The sequence below is a fragment of the Heterocephalus glaber genome, unplaced genomic scaffold (assembly GCF_053883595.1).
Source record: "Heterocephalus glaber isolate CG9 unplaced genomic scaffold, H.glaber_assembly_v1.0 deba00001572, whole genome shotgun sequence".
NCBI classification, from domain to species: domain Eukaryota; kingdom Metazoa; phylum Chordata; class Mammalia; order Rodentia; family Bathyergidae; genus Heterocephalus; species Heterocephalus glaber.
In genome coordinates, this window is record NW_028258357.1 from 23,266,099 (window position 1) to 23,284,444 (window position 18,346).

Consider the following 18,346-nt stretch of genomic DNA (forward strand, 5'->3'; position numbering starts at 1 on the left):
AGAGTCCCTTCCCATGGACTGATTGATGTCTGACCCCCAAGCCCCGTGAAGCAGGTGTTAGTGTGCCCACGTCAAAGATGGGGAAACTGAGGCACAGATAGGTTAAGTACCATGCCAGGGAGACTGCATCAGAAATGCCCAGACCCCTGGGCCCTTGCTCTAGCTCCCGGGCTCTCGCCTGCGGGTGTCTGGCTAGGCAGCGTGTGGCTGTGCCACCAGGACTTCCCCTGCCCCTAGAAGAGCACCGGGTCTCAGGGAGGCTGAGGGCAGCCATTTATCACGCAACTGCGTGTTCCAGGTTTCGCAGCAGGGAGATGTTTGTACCCTGAGCCGTCTCCTTCCGTCCCTCCTACAGCCACAGGTTAGCGTCGCCTTTCGGTTAGGACAGCATGGGTGGGGCAGCCGGCAGCAGGGGTTCGGGGAGGAGATCCCAGGGGCTCGGCCTCTGCCCACCTCAGCTCATCCCTGGGTGTGCTGGCTGCCCTAGCTCGCCTCCATCATAAGGCCGGACTGCTGAGGGGCAGGGGAAGTGGGGTGTGTCCTGAACACCAAAGTGACAGCGCTCCTCCTCGGCTGAGCTGTCACGAAGCCCCTCAGCTGAAAGAGTGGGTGCCTCCAGACCCCATTGCCCGGGTCCAGACGCCGCGCTCTGGTCAGTCGGCTGTGCTCCTGGCCAAGCTCGCTAACCTCTCTGGGCCTTGGTCTCCCCACGAGGAACATGGAGATAGGAGTAGAGGTCCGTGCACGCTCCAGGTGAGCTCGGGAACCTGACACACCTGCACAGACCATAGCCGCAAGGACATAAGGGCTCAGGATGTCTCCACGCCCCTGCAGAGGCACGGGGCATGCAGGGAAGGGCTTTGTGGTCGGAAGGCCTTTGACCTTCCTCTGAGGAGGCGCGAGGTGGACCTTGGTGTCCAGAAAAGTGGTGCTGCTGGCTGCACAGAGGAGCAAACCAAGGCCCCGAGAGCATCGGAGGCTCCCAGACACACACAGTGTCCAGCAGCAGGGCCAGGAGCACTGGCACACCCAGGCCACGTGGGTCTAACTGGGTGCTAACAGAGCATGCACACACATTAGCCCTGTCCTTGTCCCTTAACCAGTACAGTGTGACAGCTGTTTACATAGTGTGTGCATTGTGTCAGTGCCACAGCCGAGGCTGTCGGGCACATGTAGTTGACATGAACTCTGCCCAACTGCACATCAAGGAATCCCCAAATCTGCTGCAGGCCTGGAACCTGTCCCTTGGGGATACCGAAGGCAGCTGCACACTTATCCTGTCCCCGCCCCAGACTGGACAGGCCTCTGTGACCCTCTTCGGGGCGGATCTGTTCCTCTTCACAATTCCAGACGCGAGTCTCCAGCAGTGCAGGGTGTGGTCTGGTGACCCGTGGTGTCACTCCAGCAGTCACAGCAAGGATGTCTCAGTGCTGGCACTTGGGTGTGAGTGGGATGTGGAGAGAGACCCAAGGCCCAGAGGCCAGCTCCATCCGAAACCCTGGGCTCTGAGTCGCGTGTCTCCTCCATCCTCGATGCATTTGTCCCCCGAATGACCATGCATCTATAGAGCTGTACTTGTCAGTTGTTCCAGCCACATCTTAATCACATTTGGAGATAATTTCCAAAGAAATAACTAAAATACAATCAGCCCCCCATAGCTGCAGGTTCTTGGTCCATAAATTCAACTAACTGTGAATCACAGATTTTTTTAAAAAAATTTGTTTCTGTATTGATTAAGTATAGACTTGGTCATTATTCCCTACATGATACAGTATAACAACTATTTACAGAGCATTTGCAACAAATTAGGTATTGCAAGTACTCTGCAGTGATTTACAGTGTGCAGGTGGATTGCACAGGTTATGTGCAAAGTCTTCCACATGGGGATTTGAGCATTCACGGCTTTGGATTCACGCGTGTTCCTCCCCACCATCACCAGCTCTGTGTAGTATCCCACTAGTTTTCCTAAATAACAAGGGCGAGACCGGTTCTATTAACTAGAGGAAATCAGTACATGAAAACGCGCGCCTCCCCTTCCACCCGATAACTCCGTGTACCCGTCTCTCCATGCATCTTCCAGTCTTGCTCACTAGGACGGAAACTGCTGTCTCCATATCAGAGAAGCTCTGCCCAGCAAGGAGCCCAGTTGACCTACCCTGTGTCCCACAGTCACTGTCCCATGCTGTGCATGGCAGGCTGTCACCCCATTTCACAGATCCGAAGGGTCAAGGTACCGTTCCGATTGCTGTAGTCAGGGCTTGCAAGGGAATAGATTGAATACAAGACACATAATTTATAGGATTATTTTATAATATTCACCCAAAAAGTCAGATGCAGAGGAGTGCAGGAGATCTGTCCACACGTGAGAGACCCGAAGGATCCAGTCAAGGGCCTGGATCCCACAGCAGTGTCCTGCACAAGTCTGGCATTTGAAAGCCTAGAGCCCAAGGCAGTGTCCCCACGAGTCCAGCCAGAGGCCCAGAGCCCACGGCGATGTCTCATGCAAGTGCATGTGGAGGGTCCCAAAGGCCAGCAGCAGAAGCTAGAAAGCCCGCACCCATGGGATGAAGGATTTGTGCCAAGGAGAACAGCAGCCATTCCTGGTGACGGCTAGGACCCGAGCTCCTCTCACAGTGAGAACAGCCGAGTTCCCACTAGGAAAACCAAGCCTCCCCAGGAAAACCAACAGCCTCGGATCTTCCCCTCCAGTTCTCCTTTTATACCGCTGGCAGCAATCCTCAGGCGGGTCTTCCACGCTGACTCGGTTCAGCCAGCATTCCAAGTTAGTTCGTCCACCACATAGGTCCTCGGGTTGCCAGGTGGCTCCCAGCTCAGAGTCAGCGCTGAGGCCCCATCTACATAGGAACAGCCTGAGAGGGTGAGGTTCGAGGGCCCCTGACGGTGCAGGAACACGGTGTTGACGGCTGGATGCTGGTGCCACTGGCCTGGTTCATTGCCTGCCAGCTGGCTGAGGTTTCCTGCAGGGAGGCAGCCGGGACCCCACCAGGAAGGGGCACCTCGCCAGGCTCCCGCGTCCGCACTGTGCCACTGTGGGTTCTCAGTGACCTTGGCCAGCCGCAGCGGGAGCTGGCTTTTGTCTCTACCCAGCTGCAGCAAGGCCTCACCACGGTGATCAGGTATTCAGAGAGCAGTGCCTCTCCACGCCCAGCTGCTCCTGTGCCCATGGTGACCGCTTTGTTCTTCCTTCGTGAAAGCCTCGGGTCTTGGGCCAAGGCAGCCCTTTTCTTCCTCCTGCTCACTTTTCCAGAAGAGAGGGATGGGGGAAGTGGAGGGAGGAAAGAGCAGTTAATACTCCTTGGCAGCCTCACGTGTTTTCTTAATTATTGCTTCTGCAGTGCTTCAGAAATACCAAGATAAGGGCTGCTACTTTCCTCCGTTGGTGGGAGGTGGCTTTTCTGCTCTGGAGGGGCTGTTAGATAGAGGTAGAAGGGTGTGACCAGATGCCCTCGTAGCTGATAGGTGGCACCTTCACGAGACCTGAGGGCATTAGAACCCTGTGCTCTTTCCAGAACATAGCGTCTGTGTGCAAATGTTGCAAACCAGCTTTTGAGCTGTCCACAAAGGAAGGGCTTGGGTGGCGAAGGCACAGGACAGGGACCCGGGCCAGCACATCCAGGCCTCTGCCCCTCTGCTGTGTTTCCTGGGTCCCTACTACATGCCCGCCCCACACAAAGCCCCCTTCTAGTCTGCTGCTCTGCAGTGGGTGACCTGGCCAGGTCACTTTCCTTATCCACACGGCTCGGTTTAGCCTCTTTTGAATTTTTATTTTTATGAGTGCATATTGGCGATACCTAATGATCACATTCATTGCAGGGAACTGGTGCATGCTCATCCACATCTTAACTATCTTTCCATCCCCTTCCCCCCCATCTCTTGGTCCCCTCCCTTTTGCAAAATATCTGTCCCCGCTTCCTGTGGTCCATCATTTATTTTGCTCTCTAATTTATTTCTACTTTGGATTTCTCATTGAGGACAAACCATGCGACCATGTTTGCAAGGTGAGAGGCACCTGTGCTTCGTGGACCAGGGCACCACAGGCAGGCAGGGTGGAACTGAACGAGTCACACCACCTTGGCTGCTGCTGCCAGTCCTTCCCAGCTCCCAGGCGCTCTGCTAGGCGCTGGGCTTTGGGATCTGTTTGGTGTGGGCCTGACTGAGTTCTGAGGTGAAGGTGACACAGGGAGCCCTGTCCTGAAACTCCCGGTGACAGGGATGGCAGCAGTTCAGGTTCCTTCAACAGTTTGTGGGGCGTGGGTGGCCACCAGCCACAGAGCACATGTGCGCCTTTGGGAGTGGTCTCAATAGGGGGCTCCAGGCCAGAGTAAGGGGGTGCTGGTTCCAAGGCCCCCCAGATAACAAAGCTGGAGGATGCTAAGCCCCTTAGACAGAAAGGTGTCACATTTGCGTAGAAGCCAGCATGTCCTCCCTGTACCCACCACTGGCTCTGGGTGGCTCACCCGGTACAGTGTGCGTGCTGCGAGCATGGCTGTGCAGTGCCATGCAGGGGACAGTGCCGAGGAGCAGCCTGTACGTGTGCGGGGCAGATGCAGTCACATCGGAGGCTCCCACCAGGGCTCGCTGCATCCACGGCTGCAGACACCTCACTGGCCTTGGGGAAACTGAGTCCTCAGGACATGCCATCCACCAGAAGATGCAGGCAGCAAACAGGCGTGACAGAGGGCAAGATGCTGCCGTGGATCCAAGATGACCAGGGAAGGAAGCGGCCAGCAGTGGAGGAACGTAAGGGCGGCTTCCGACGGCTGCAGGGAAGGGGGCACTGCCGAGCTCCTGCTTTACCGGGACATCCACATCTTGGGGACTCAGGGCTGATGGAGAAACCTAGGGTGGGAGAAGAGCAGCACAGGACACATCCAACACAGCAGGTTCCCTTGTCACGTTGTGTAGACCCCCGAACCCCAGCCTTGGCCCACCCCGTTCTGCCCTCAGAAGGTTGCCTGCAGAGCTGGGCCCCTGGCCAGCCATGACAGCTCTGTGGCCTAGAGGGCTCCTCAGCCCTCAGCTGCTGCCCCCACTCCCCTTGCATGTCCTTGTCCCTGTGTGCCCTGGTGTGTTTCCGGTTCCTGGGCTTGTCTGGCCCCCCTTCTGCTCCAGGGGCCATCACTGGCCTCGCTGCCCACCTACTACGACTGCCCAGAGCTGCTGCCCCCAGAAGAGGTCAGTACATTAGTGCCTCCTGGAACCCGAATGCCCTCTCCCCGATTGGGCAATCTGTGGCAGCTGTCCTCCTCCAGCAGGGTCAGGGACAGGCCACACAGCCTGCCCAAGAGCTGGCTTGGCACCAGGCGCTCAGCAAAGGCCTGCATGGCGCCTACTGCATGCTGGGCTGGAGGTGGGTGGGGAGGTCCAGAAATCCACGGAGGCACCATCTCATCCGTATCCTGCAGAGAAGCAGGAGCCCCGAGAAACAGGTCCCTGCAGAGGAGACCTTGTGGGCTGGGACACCAGGGAGCAGAAAGGACCAGTGCAGCTGCAGAGCCCAGAGCGGGGCCACATTCGGCCACAGGGTCCTTCATGTCTTGTCAAAGAACCCTGACTCTGAGCCAGGCGGTGGCCGTGGGGCCCTGGGCTCCATCCCCAGCATCTGGGGAAAGAAAACAAAGGTTGACCCTGAGGTTTCTGGGTTGGGAGTTTGTCCAGCAAGGGATGCTTTCCCCAGGACGCTCTGTGGCCTGCACAGAAGCATCGATGGTTTTGGCTTGGAAATGTTAGTGTCCCTCCCAGTAGAGGGTGCCGAGCAAGCTTCTCCCTGCCTGGCCTCTCCTTAGCTAGGAACACAGGCCTTGTGGCCAGGCTGCCGGGATTCAAATCCAGGCTGGACCACTTACTCCCTGTGTGACCCTGGCCATGCTGCTCACCCCTCTAGGCCTCAGTTTCTGGATCAGTAAAATGATAACAATAATAAACCACTTGGTGAGGCCGTCGGCAGGATTAGAGATAATTCACATGAGCCCTGTGGCATAATGCTTACATCACGGTAATGCAGGTGGACGAGTGGCCATTGTCTTTGCTCCATCCCCTCAGCACCGTGAGGATCAGCTCTTCCATCAAATACTACAGTTTTGCCTCACTCTGGCATGAGAGAAGTCAGGTGCATGAGAAGCAGTAGTTGCCAGGCGTGGTGGTGCACTCAGGAGGCTGAGGCTGGAGGATCACTGAGCTCAAGACCAGCCTGAGCTACAGAAGTAGTGACCACCTGGGAGACGGCCCACAGCCCCACCAGAGGTCCAAGGTGGCTCACACCTTCTGCCATCATTGAGGGGTCAGTCCTCTGAGTGCAGGAGGAGAATCAGCCAGGTGACCGGCTTGGGAGCCACTGTCCCAGCTGTGTGACAGGCCTTGCCTTTTCTCTGAGGCATGAGGTGATGGTGGCCCTGGTTGGCTGGAGTCCCCAGCCCACCCCCAGCAGCAGCAGTAGAGCCACTAAGGGGGAGTGGGCGGGAGGTGAGGACAGATGTGTGCAGACCACACTCGTGGCCCCAATGGCCAGGGGAGCTGCGGGGGGGCAGAGAACATTCGGGAAGAAACCGACCCAGCAAGGCCGTCACCTCCACAGTCGGCTCACAGCCCAGGTCCCGAAAGTCAGTACCAAGCAGATGAGGCAGCAGGCACCGAGGACAGTGAGGTGGAGTGGGGTCGCCAGAGGGCAATGCTGCGACACCAGAAGGGATGTGGGCTGAAAAGAGGCACCGGCCAGCAGCAGGCACATTAGTACCCCACGAAGTGCACTCGGAAGAGCAGCCAGGAGAGGCTGGAAGCAGATGGCAGGTGGCAGACAGTTTGCCAATGCTTGGACTCCATCCAGAGGTTCCAAAGTGTTAAATGGAAAACAGAAGCACAGTTGGTGCCAATGGCGACACTGAGCCACATCTTCCGTGGCAGTGGGTCGCGTGTCCAAGCTGGGGCTGCCTGTCTGAGGGTGCGGGGTCTGCTGTCCTGGGGACAGGGATGGGTGTGGTTTTCATCTTTTCTTTCTGGGCCCAGTGTTGATTCTGCTTGATTTTCACCCAATGTGCTCCTGACTCACCTGGCAAACCTCTTGAGCTCTAGATAACATCTGGGTTCTGCTGGAACCGCATCTTTCCACAAAGCCATGTCCTCACCACAAAAAGCTCCATGCGAAGGTGCCTTGGGTCTCCCTGAGGGAGCAGGGCCCATCCTGGGGACGCCACAGCATCACCACACCCTGTGTGTGTGCTGTTCTCCCAGGTACGCTACCCCACCAGTGGGATGAGCCCCAGTGTTTTCCAGCTGTGGAAATTGTTCAGTTTTGGAGTCAGACATTAGCTGTGCAAAGTGGCAGGGACATTCTGACTTTCAGGGGAGACTAAGTCACGGAGGCAGTGAGGGAAGTAAGAGCAACTTGAACTCGAGTCCTCCCTTGTGTCTGAGATGACCTGGTCCTGGGTCTCCCCCACCCCATGAGGGGCTGTCTTTCCCTCTTCATCCCGAGGAACCCGGAGCTCTGGGCCGTGGAGAGCAGGACCCCATCCCAAGCCCGTGCTCTCTCTAGAAAGGTGGCTCCGGGTGGGCTCCGAGTGGTTTGTGAACCTCACTTTGCCTTGGGCCCACGGCTGAGGCAGCTGCATTGGCCACAAGTGCCGCTCCTCTTTGGAATCCCTGTGCCCTCCCCAGCTTTGGCCCATGCCAGATCTCCCTGTGAGGAGGAAACAAACGCACAATTAGAAATATGTGGCCAAGAAATAAGTGAGAAATCCGTGGTACTGGTGACACTGGAAATGCAGATTCGAAGTGCACCAAAGTATACATTTCACGCCAGCGGACGGGGAAGATTCGTCTGCTAATTCCAGTTGGGCCAAGACGGGAGTAGTGAGAAGTCTCAGGCACCGCAGGAGGGGACCTGGAATCCACTTCCTGGTGAACTTGAAACATACCATTCTGCTCTCAAGTCTGTCCCTGGAGAAGCACTTCCATGTGGAGATAAGGAGGCATGGGCGAGGTGTTTACAGGTGCTGTTTACAACAGCAAAACAGAGAACACGCTGTGTGCCCCTGGGTGAACGGATAAACAAGTTACGGCCTGGAAAATAAACGTTCACTGCCTGGAAAGCTGAGTAACAGTGGGAATAAATGAACTAGAATCTACATGTTTCTACGTGGCTAACTCCCAAATTCTGTACAAAAGAGAAATGCAAGCTTCTGAGAAGGATTTATGTAGTCTGCTAACATTTATGTGAAGTTTGCCAATGTGTAAAAAAGCCCATAGATATTTATGAATTCATATATACAGAGTGCACAAAAAGTATACATCAGGAAAAGAAAAACTTGTGTAAATACTTCAATACTAAATTTATGGAAACATCATGAGATTAATACAAGTTATCTTCAGCCTCTACAACTGCAAGAGGTGCTCAAAGTGGTGGCCATCGCTTTCAGAATGTATTATTTTTCTTTTCCTGAAGTGTGTAGACATTTTTTGGCGGATGTGTATACACCAAAGCGTGCATGGTAGATGTCAGATTCCAGGGTCCTCGCAGGAAGGTAGAGGACCAGATGGAGCCCGAGGATGGGACTTGTGTGTTTGCACGGCTTTATTTTCTCATCTTGGTTGGGTGATGAGCGTGTATTTTATGTGTGCCTATAATTCATCAACGGTAAAGCTATCTACTTAGTATTTGCAACAGCACGTTCAGAAGGCCAGTTCTGGGCTTTTTATAAGCATTAAGCAAATTATGACTAAGCATTACAAAAGTGTTAAGTGACTCAACAAATTTAGGAAATGCTAGCTTAAATAAAGCTTCATGAACTGCTTTAAATTTAGATGGCGTGTGTGGAAGGGTCCGCTTAGCATACAGATTTGTTAGCTGCAACAGACAGGCAGGATACCACGGCTTGGACCAACCATCCAGGCACAAGCAGTCCTGGGCTCTAGCAGCTCTCCATGAGGTCAGGACTCGGGCACTCTCCTGCGTGTTGCTCTGCTGTCCCTTGGTTGGCACCTTCCTCCGCATGGCCCCACCCAGCACGACATCTAACTAGTGTTATGGGGAAAGTAGAAGGGGAAGGCAGGCACAGAGATTGCACACAGCACTCCTTCTCACATCCCATTGGCCAGAACATGCTCAGGTGACCATACATGACAGCAAGGCAGCCTGGGAAATGTAGTCTATCTAAGCAGCCATGTGCCAGCTAAAAATGTGAGTCCTGCAACAATACAGGAGGAAGATAAGGATGACAAACAGTCTCTGTTGGAAGAGACGCGTTAAGAGCTTGCATCCTTAATCAGGGTGAGTATTTCCCTATATGAAGATCATATTTTTCACTCTTTTAAAAAATAAGCTGTGATGGTGAAGGGAGAGATCTAGAATGCTGCTTCATCATTTTCTATGCAAAACATCATGACAACCTACTCAGACATTAGCACACCGGTTCCTTCCTCGTGAGGGGTTTGCAGCCCTTGATTTTGAGATCAATCATTTTGAACATCTCTGAGCAGAGCTAGAATTTCTGTCTTTGGGGAGAGGCAAGGCAGTGGCTCTGTGCCAGTACCGGGCTGAGTCCTGAGAAGTCAGGGTTTGAAGCCCAGGACTTCTCTCCAAAGCAGAAAGGGTTGGCAAGGCGGGGCTTTGCTTTTCCCCATCCAGGGCCGGTTTCATGAGCGGGTTCTTCTCTGCACTTGGGTGGGCACAATTGTGGACCAAGATTCCTCCCAGGAACTCCGCCAGCCTTGCATGTTCTATGTACTGCAATTGGAGAATTTTTTTCTGTCTTAGAAAGGTGCACGGAGATTTCAGCGTGACTTACCTCAGCACAGAGCACTCTCAATTTGCTAATCTTTTTTACCATGCAAAAGAAAAGAAAAGAGCATCAGTTTCAAGGCAGGAAGCTGTGAGGAGACTTGGCTAAGGCTGCGGTAGGGAGGTGTGCTGGGGGACAGTGCCATTCACGATTCATTTCCAAAGCCACCGTTTTCTCATCACACTTACGGAGTCCTGTAAGGGGAACTGCTTGATGTATAAGAAATGATGCCGGGTTTCTCCACCTTAGCACCACTGACATTTGGAGCTGGTGGTTCTTTGATGCAGTGGGGCATTGCAGCGGATTTGGCAGCACCCTGGCCTCTCCAGGCTGGCAGCACTGGCCCAGTGTGACACCCGAGCGTCAGGATCAGCCCTGGTGACAGTCACAGGCCTGGGTCAGCCAAACCTCCAGGTATCCATCGCCAGGTTCTTAGAGGAAGTGCAGGCTTTTGTTCCCACGCACGTCTGCGACTCATCACTTAGTCAGATCTTGGGCTTGCAGGTTTTTGGTTTTCCGAGGGTCGGGGGAGGTTTTTTGTTTTGTTTGTGTTTTGCAGTACTGGGGATGGAACCCTGGTCTTCGTGACGAGCTGCATCCTCAGTCCTATTTTAAATTCTTACATTTTGAGACAAGGTCTCCCTAACTTTAGGTTGCACAGACTGGGCTGAAACGTGCTGTGTCCCGCCTCAGCCTCCCAGAGTGCTGGGCTGACAGGTGTGCAGACCACACCTGCCGAGGCTTCCTGTTTCTTGATGTCAAGAAGCCAGGGAGTTGGGTGGAGGGCTCTTTCAGGCTGTCATTCTGGCTCTGCACATCAGGAGCTGGGAAACAGTACTTGTCTCTCCCACGCGCCTCAGAGGAAAGCCAGACGGGGCGAGGGCAGAGGGAGGGCACGCGGGGTACGGCCGGAAAGGGAGGGCGTGGGTGTGGCCAGCCGGAGGGGAACCGGAAGTGGTTGAGAAGGAGGCCGCAGAGCTGCTTCAGACCGGAGGCCGCGGCTGGGAGCTTGTCTTCCCTGGACTCAGCCCGTACCCGGCGTCTGGTAACCACTAGCCCAGGTGGTACTGGCTGTCGCAGTCTCAGCAGGCAGAGCAGCCGAGCAGAAGGGCGTGGTCGGTTGGTCGGAGAGGCCCAGCAGCTGCCGGCCTGGGCTCCATCCCGGCTCCGAACCCCACTGTGCGACCTCCAGTAAGTTCCTCAGCCTCTCGGGGCTGGGACTTCCTCTCCTCAAAACTGAAGATAAATTTTGTAGGCTCAAAGAAAGGATTCAGTAAGAGGATGTATGTGAATGAGTGTATTTTTATGCGCATGTGTGACACATAAACACTCATTCACATAAAGGTATAGGCAACAGTAATACACAAAAATGGGGGTGTGTAAAGTTAGAATCATTCCGGGCACATAGTAGGTGCTACAAAAGTGTTTGCCGTTATTTGAGAGCCAATAAAACATTTCTGGTGTGGAAGCACTCAGAGTTAGCACAGTGCTTGATGTGGAATAAGCAATTGGAATGAATTAATGAAACTCTGTTTTTCTTTCTTATTGTGATGCGGGCATGGAACCCAGAGGCTTGCCCATGCCAGCCAAGCACTCTGCCCCCCAAGCCATCTCCCCAGCCTTTTTTATTTTGAGACAGGCCCTCAGTTGCCCAGGCTGGCCTCCAACTTGTGATCCTCCTGACTCAGCCTCCAGAGTAGCTGGCATTCCAGGTGTGCACCACCATGCCTGGCCTAATGAAGACTTCTTCCCTTTGTGGTACTAGAGCCTACCCCATTTCACCTTGTCCAGGGTCCGGGGCAGATGCCCCCAGAGCCAGAATCGCATGGCTGGGGCTGGACGTGGGACAGCAGGGAGAGCTGGGCGGGCCTGCCCCAGCCGAGGCTTTCGGGCTCAGGCCATTCCACACACGGGGGGCTCCAGCCTGGGTCTGCCTCGCGCCTCTGTACCCGCCGGCTGCTTTCCCCTCCACACTTCCCTCCCGCCTCTGCCGCAGGGCCGGCTCTGCAGGGCCCTGGGCTGCTTTGAAGCAGAAGCACAAGGCAGTGGCCTTGGCCTTGTCCCTGCCCCTTGCCAGCGCACACCTGCACCCCAGCCCAGAGTCCTGGGGGTGCACCCAGGGCCCGGTGTTGCACGCCTGACCCTGGGAGCCACAAAGAGCCCCTCGTTTCGCGGCCCTGCCAGCCTTGATGGCTCGCTGCCTGCTGTCCTCACCCAGAGCCAAAGATGGGAAGTTAGGGATGCGCCGAGGGGCCTGGCACATGCCTACCAGGAGAGGAGCTGCAAGGGCTGCTGTCTCCAGGCCCGGCCCGTGTGAGGGAGTGGCGGTCGGTTGCAGCGGGACTCTGCAGTATCGCACTGAGCTGTGACGGCTCTGTCACTCGGGTGACAGATCGGCCAGCGCGGGCTATGGGGGCTGTGGCACCATCTGGGGACGCAGCCTCCTCCCATCTTGTCGCCTGGTATTGCTCCAGAGCAGGTGCCGGCAAAGTGACCCCTGTCAGCCTCTTGGATTTCGAAGTAAAGTTTTATTAGAGCACAGCAACACCTGCTTGCTTCCAGACCCCAGGCTGGGACAGAGTGAGTCACAGCTGAGAGTGTGTGGCCTGTGAGCAGCAGAGAGTGACGCCTGCCTCTTGAAGAGTCGGAGCATTGAAGCGTCGTCCCCAGCCTTGTGGCCGTGCCCGGGAGCGTGGGCCACTCCGGGTCCCTGCAGAAGAGCTGCTCGCCCACCTTCCCGGGGACAGCCTGGAGATGGGGCCGCCAGGCGCTGGCTGCAGCCAGCCCCGTCCACACCGGGCCTGCGTGTAGGAGGGGTGGCCTGCCCTGAGCACTGGGGCAGAGGACGGGGCCTCGAGCAGATGCGCGTCACGAAGTGGGGTGAAGAGCCCAGGAAAGCCAGCCCCTGTCACCTTGTCTCTGCCGTGGGGCCCGCCTTTGGCTCTGGTCGGGGTGGAAGCCAGAGTTGGGCTACCTGGGCTCTGAGCCCCGAGCCTGTGAGAGCCGCACCCCAGCGCTTGCTTTCAGGGTCTGCCCTGTGCCAGGAACCTGGGCCGGGTGTGGCTTGGGCTCCGGAGAGCACTCGGGCACTCGGCTGGCAGCCAGGAAGGCCCCACCCTGTGCAGCACTGTCCCCGTGTGTTCTCTTTGACCTCGACACAGAAAGTGACAGGAGGCCGTGTCATGGGCTGTCTCGTAGGTGGGGGAACTGCGGCCGGGAGCGGCTGTTGCCCCCCCAAGTTCCCATGGCGAGTAAGAAGCAGATGTGAACGTGGGTTTGGGCTCCACCTCTGCTGCCTTGTGAGGGCACAGGCTGTGGTGTCAGGCATGCAGGCCGTGGCCAGGGAATGCGGCAAATAATAACAGAAGCGCTGACCTCCTTCCAGGCGAGATCCACCAAGGCCAGGAACAGCTCCTCGCCGAGGCTGGCATGCAGGAGAGCACCTCGAGGGGTGGCTCGCTGCTGACTGTGGCTGTGGGACCCCGGGGCAGAGCCCAGGACGGGGAGTCCATGGGGTCCGGGTTGGTCCTGGAGCCCTGGGCCGCCTACTGCCGCCCGCTGCCCATGCACCTGTGGGCGCCTCTCCTCGCCTGCGGAGCACTGCAGAGCTGTGCTGGCCTCGTACTGACTCTGTCCCCAGCCCCGTTGTCACCTACAATTGCGGGCAGAGCCCTGCTAGCCAGGCAGCAACCTCTCAGGAGCGGGGCCTCCCGCTGCCCAGGCGCCCTGGGGAGGTGAGCTCTGTTAGACCTGTGTCTCTCTGAGGCTCGGGTCACACTTTGACTGACTGTCCTGAAGTCCGTCTGCTTCTGCCTCTCCCACACGTGCCTGTCCTTCGTGCAGGCTGGTTTTGCTCTGTAATTGACGGTCATGATAGGAGGTCTCCAGGTCTGGGAGAGCTGTGTGCCGGAGCCGTGCTCTGTTAGGCGCTATGCGTGGCCTCTCATTCAGGCGAGGAGTACAGACTGTTACCAAGCTCACTGTCCAGGAGAGAAGACCTCACAGCCGCTCAGCAGCTCTGGGGTTTGAATCTGCCAGTGAGACACAGGCTTGGGCCTTAACTGGTGTGTAGCATTGGAGGGTACCGGATGCACAAAGGTGTCCGGTGTGGCTGGCTTGGATTTGTGGCTGGACTGGGGGCAAGCCCTCTGCAGACATCTCTCTCTGCAGTGGGAGACATTGAGCCAGCCTCTTGGGACCCGGGCACCTGAGAAATTCACCACCTCAGTTGCCACCTGCTTGCTTGAATTGATCGGGTTTTTATCGCGTTGCTGGAAGCCACTCCAGGGAGAACCATGGGGGGGGGGTCAGTCACCTCCTGGTGAAGCCCCAGATGACCGGCTTTTCCGCATGAATAAGGCGAGCACACAGGAGGGCACACTCACTGGCTCAGGCCATGGGGAGCTGCTGGCTGCCAGCAGAGGAGACAGAGAAGAGATAAAGCCCTGAGCTGGCTTTGCAGGAATTTTCCTTCTTTTTCAGAGTTACTTTTTCCAACAAACCAGGCTGGACCCACAACCATGCTTTCACAGACTTTAATGGAAGATGTTTCCTACCCACCTTGGTCTGCTTGCCTGCCTCCGTGTAAAGTTCAGGAGCAACAGCCTTTATTTACTCTGTGTGTCCCAGGAGTTCTGATGAACTGGGGTTTCCTGCGCCTGCTCTTTGGAATGAATGGCACCAGGATGCTCCAGCAGGGAAAGAGGCTCTTCAGTACGTGGTGCTGGGAAAAGTGGACATGGACATCCAGAGGAATGAGAGTGGACCCGTACTTCACACCGTATACAAACACCAACTCAAAATGAATTCAAGACTTAAACATAGGACTGAAACTATAAAACTGCTTTAAAAATGTGTAGACGAAAAGCTCCATGACATTGATTTTCAGTGATTTCTTGGCTGTGTCTCCAAAGCAAAAAAAGACAAGTGGGATTGCGCTGAATTCAAAAGTACAGCAAAGGAAACATCACCAGGGTGAAGGGACAGCCTACAGAATGGGAGAAGATGCTCGCAAACACACATCTGCAGGGTTCCTACCCAAAATGCGGCAGGAACTCAATTCAAAGCAGGACAGTAAATCACTCAGTTTAAAAATGAGCCAAGGACCTGAATAGACATGGCTCAAAAGGAGGCACAGAAACAGCTAACGTGTGTATGAAAAATGCTCCACAGCACTAATCCTCAGGGAGAAGAAATTAAAACCACAGGAAGGGCCAGGGATGTAGCTCAGTGGCACCTCGCCTGCCTCACAAGCACAAGGTCCTGAGTTTGAGCCCCATTACCGAAAAAAAAACCACAGGAAGATATCAGCTTCCATTGATGGAATAGCTGCTGTCAAAAAGATAAGTATCAGGGCGGGGATTTAGCTCAGTGGTTCTACCACCTGCCTCGAAAGCACAAGGTCCAGAGTTCGATCCCCAGTACCAAAAAAAAGGTTAAGTATCAGCAAGGGTGTGAAAAAAGGGGATCCTTGCCTACTGTTTCTGAGAACACAAAATAGGACAACCACACGGGAAGCATTAGGGAGGGTCCTCAAAAACTAAAATATAAATAGAGTACTATCGGATCCAGCAATCCTGCCGCTGGGCACATATCCAAAGGCCACAAAATCAGTGAATGGAGGAGATGTCGTGTGTCACTGAAACCCTGTCCAGAATAGCCAAGATAACCAAGATACGAAATCAACCCAGCTGTCCACCTGCTAATGAATGGACAAAGACAGCATGGCTCTTACACATGTGCTGCCATTTAAAAGGAATCCCTGTCACTCAAGAGAGCATCGATGAACCTGGAGGACGCTATGTTAAGTAAAATAAGCCAGGAACAGAAAGATAAATACCACGTGGACTGCCTTGTATGTGGAATCTGAAAGGGCTGAGATGGTGGAAAGAGTAGGATGTGGTCACCAGGCCCTGGCCATGGGGAGGGGGACCAGAGAGATGTTGGTCAAAGCCTGCAAATTTCCAGTTAGGCAGGAGGAAGAAATTCAAGAGATCAGTGGTAGGGCACGGGTACTGTGGTTACTTTGTACCCTGGAAATTGCTGAGAGTAGATCTGAAGTGTTCTCACCACAAATAAACAATAAGCTTTCGGGATAATGCACACGTTGTCTTGTATTCCACAAGCCATATGCATTTCCAAACATCACACAGCACACCATAAACATATACAGTGTTAGTGGTCAATCACAATAAATCAGCTGCTTTTTTAAAGAATGAATGGTAGTGACCACATCCTGTCCATCGGTCACAACTCCACTGTCTCAGCAACAACAGAGTGGCCAGTGTGGCCCAGGCCCAGGAGAAGGAGAGGCTGGTGGAGGAAACCAGCTTTTAAAAAGTAAACAAAAAAGCCAGGCGTGGTGGCACACTCAGGAGGCTGAGGCAAGTGGATCTCTGTGAGTCCGAGGCCAGCCTGGGCTATAAAGGGAGACTCTGCCTCAAAAAACCAAACAAACCAAAAAAAGTAAATGAAAAAAATAGAACTGTGAATGGTGCCGTGGCAGAGCCGGGCGAGACTGGCAGGGAGGTGGGGTGGAGGGACAGGAGGGTAAAGAGGGCACTGTGGTGGCCGAGCACCCGCTTGCCTGGAGGGGAAGGGAGGAGCCGCTCTGCAGAGCCAGGAAGGGCTCCGGGCTCCGGGCTGCGGGCACAGGCTGTGGAGGGGCAGGAGCTGGGCTAGGCCCGCAGGGCAGAGGTGCGGAGCGGCTTCTTCTTCGGGCCCCTGGAAGCCGTCAGGGGCCCCACGGAGCCTGACCCATTCTGTGGCCACGTCCAGAGCTCCCCCACCTCGTGGAGACGATTTGGCTGCAGAGAGGGAGGAGCTCGAGAGAACTCTGAGGCTCTCACGTCCGGGCCCGCAGCCACCCTGGGCTGAGGACCGGGAACATGGAGGCGGGAGCAGTGGTGGATTTGGGACTGGGGTGGCAGAGCAGGGCCGGCAGAGGGACAGGGCATGGGGCCCAAGTCTGGCCTGAGTGCCTGGCGGGTGGCCGCTGATGACGAGGAGGAGTCAGACAGTCTGGGCTTCCTAACGCTCCGTTTGGGACGGGCTGTGGGACCTCAGCACAATGAGGTCAAGTTGGGATTGGGTGTGGGGCGTGTGGGCAGGATGGAGGGGTGGGTGGGGTGTCGGGTCCTCTGCTCAGCCCTTAACCTGTGCTGTGACTCAGTTTCCTCATCTCCAGAGTGGGCTTTCAGTAGCACTCAGCTCATGGGTGTAGTGCATACACAGGAAGGGCCTAGGTTGCAAGAGTGAGTGTGCAGTAAACGTCAACTTCCTGTGATGGAAATTATCAGCATCATCTTAGCTGCAGTGATTTTCTTGCCATTTGTCTCTTTCTAATTAAAATCAAGGCCCTTGGGAGCTGGTAAACACTTCTGATGCTTTCGGGGCTCCGGGACTCAGCTGCACTGCAGGGAGGAAAAAACAAAATCGAAAACACTGACCAGAGTGAGTCCCCAAAGCAGCGAGGTGATCAGAAGGGACTCGGGGCCGCTGAGGGGACAGGACTGGGTTGTCGGGGTGACGACACCTGCCGCACCCTCATGCAAGAAGGGCGGACACCTGCAGGTCGGCCTCCACCCCTGCCTTCCCAAGGCCTCTGGGCGCTCGCCCGAAGACCTCCTGCCCCGACCCCTCTGCTGCCCTTCTGTGCTCCCGAAGCTCCTTCCATGGCCATTTTGAGGGGCCCCGGCCCCGGGTGAACCCCGTCCACACGCCCGGCCAGTGCTGCCCTCAAGGCGGACACTGCACCTCGGGCTCGGCGCAGCCTCTCTCCAGGTCAGAGGGGATGCAGGGACTTCTCCATCCCGTGCTGTGCTGCGCTGCTTCCGGGGCCTGATCGGCGACCCTAGCCCAGGAGCTGGGCCAGGCGGCCTGCAGCCCGGCCCACGCTCGGTCCTCCCGGGCGAGCACCTCCGGCTGGGAGCCCAGTCCCTAGACGGCTCCGCAGGCCCACAGGCTCCTGGCAGCTGTGCCTGCACAGAGCCCCCTCCACTCCAGGCCACCCTTCCTTCTGGCCCATCTGCACCGCACCTGCGCCCTCTGGCGGCCGGAAGCTGCTCCCCTGGGTGCCAAGCAGCAGGGGCTGAAGGGTGGCTCAGGAGCCCCTTGAAAGCTCAGCGCCCCCCCCCACACCGCGCCGCTTCGGAGGATCCCCCACCTCAGTCCCCGGGGTCACCTCTCCAGATCCTGGCCTCACACAAACGTCCAGCAGCACATCGTCCTCTCAGTTCCTCCAGGGGCGGAAGGGAGGTCGTACATACACACACACACACGCAGGCACGCACGGCAAACTCTGAGTCAGCGCCTGGCACCTCACCTGCACCATGAGAGGAAGTGGGGGACAACTCTGCTCCTGAGGGCGCCGGGTCTGAGAGGCAGACGCTGCAGGGAGAAAGCCTGCACGGGCCCTGTCCCCAAGCCACTGTCCTCAGTCCCGACACTTCCTGCCTGCCACTTAGCCTTTCTTCAGCACTGACGCGAGGCTGCACAGGGCCCCTCACCCGCCCTCCCTGCCAGTGAGGGGTGACCTCCCACCCGGCCCT

The 18,346-nt window shown here is 56.0% G+C and overlaps 1 protein-coding gene and 1 long non-coding RNA gene across 7 annotated transcripts in view; both read left to right on the plus strand.

The window, feature by feature from the left end:
- Window positions 1–18,346, plus strand: part of Abtb3 (ankyrin repeat and BTB domain containing 3) — a 168,190-nt gene that overhangs the window by 125,696 nt on the left and 24,148 nt on the right. The gene's annotated exons all lie outside the window — the stretch shown is intronic.
- Window positions 9,293–15,896, plus strand: LOC110349157 (uncharacterized). The gene is made up of 2 exons (XR_002394939.2): window positions 9,293–10,988; window positions 14,280–15,896. It is a non-coding gene; the product is annotated as an uncharacterized LOC110349157 (long non-coding RNA).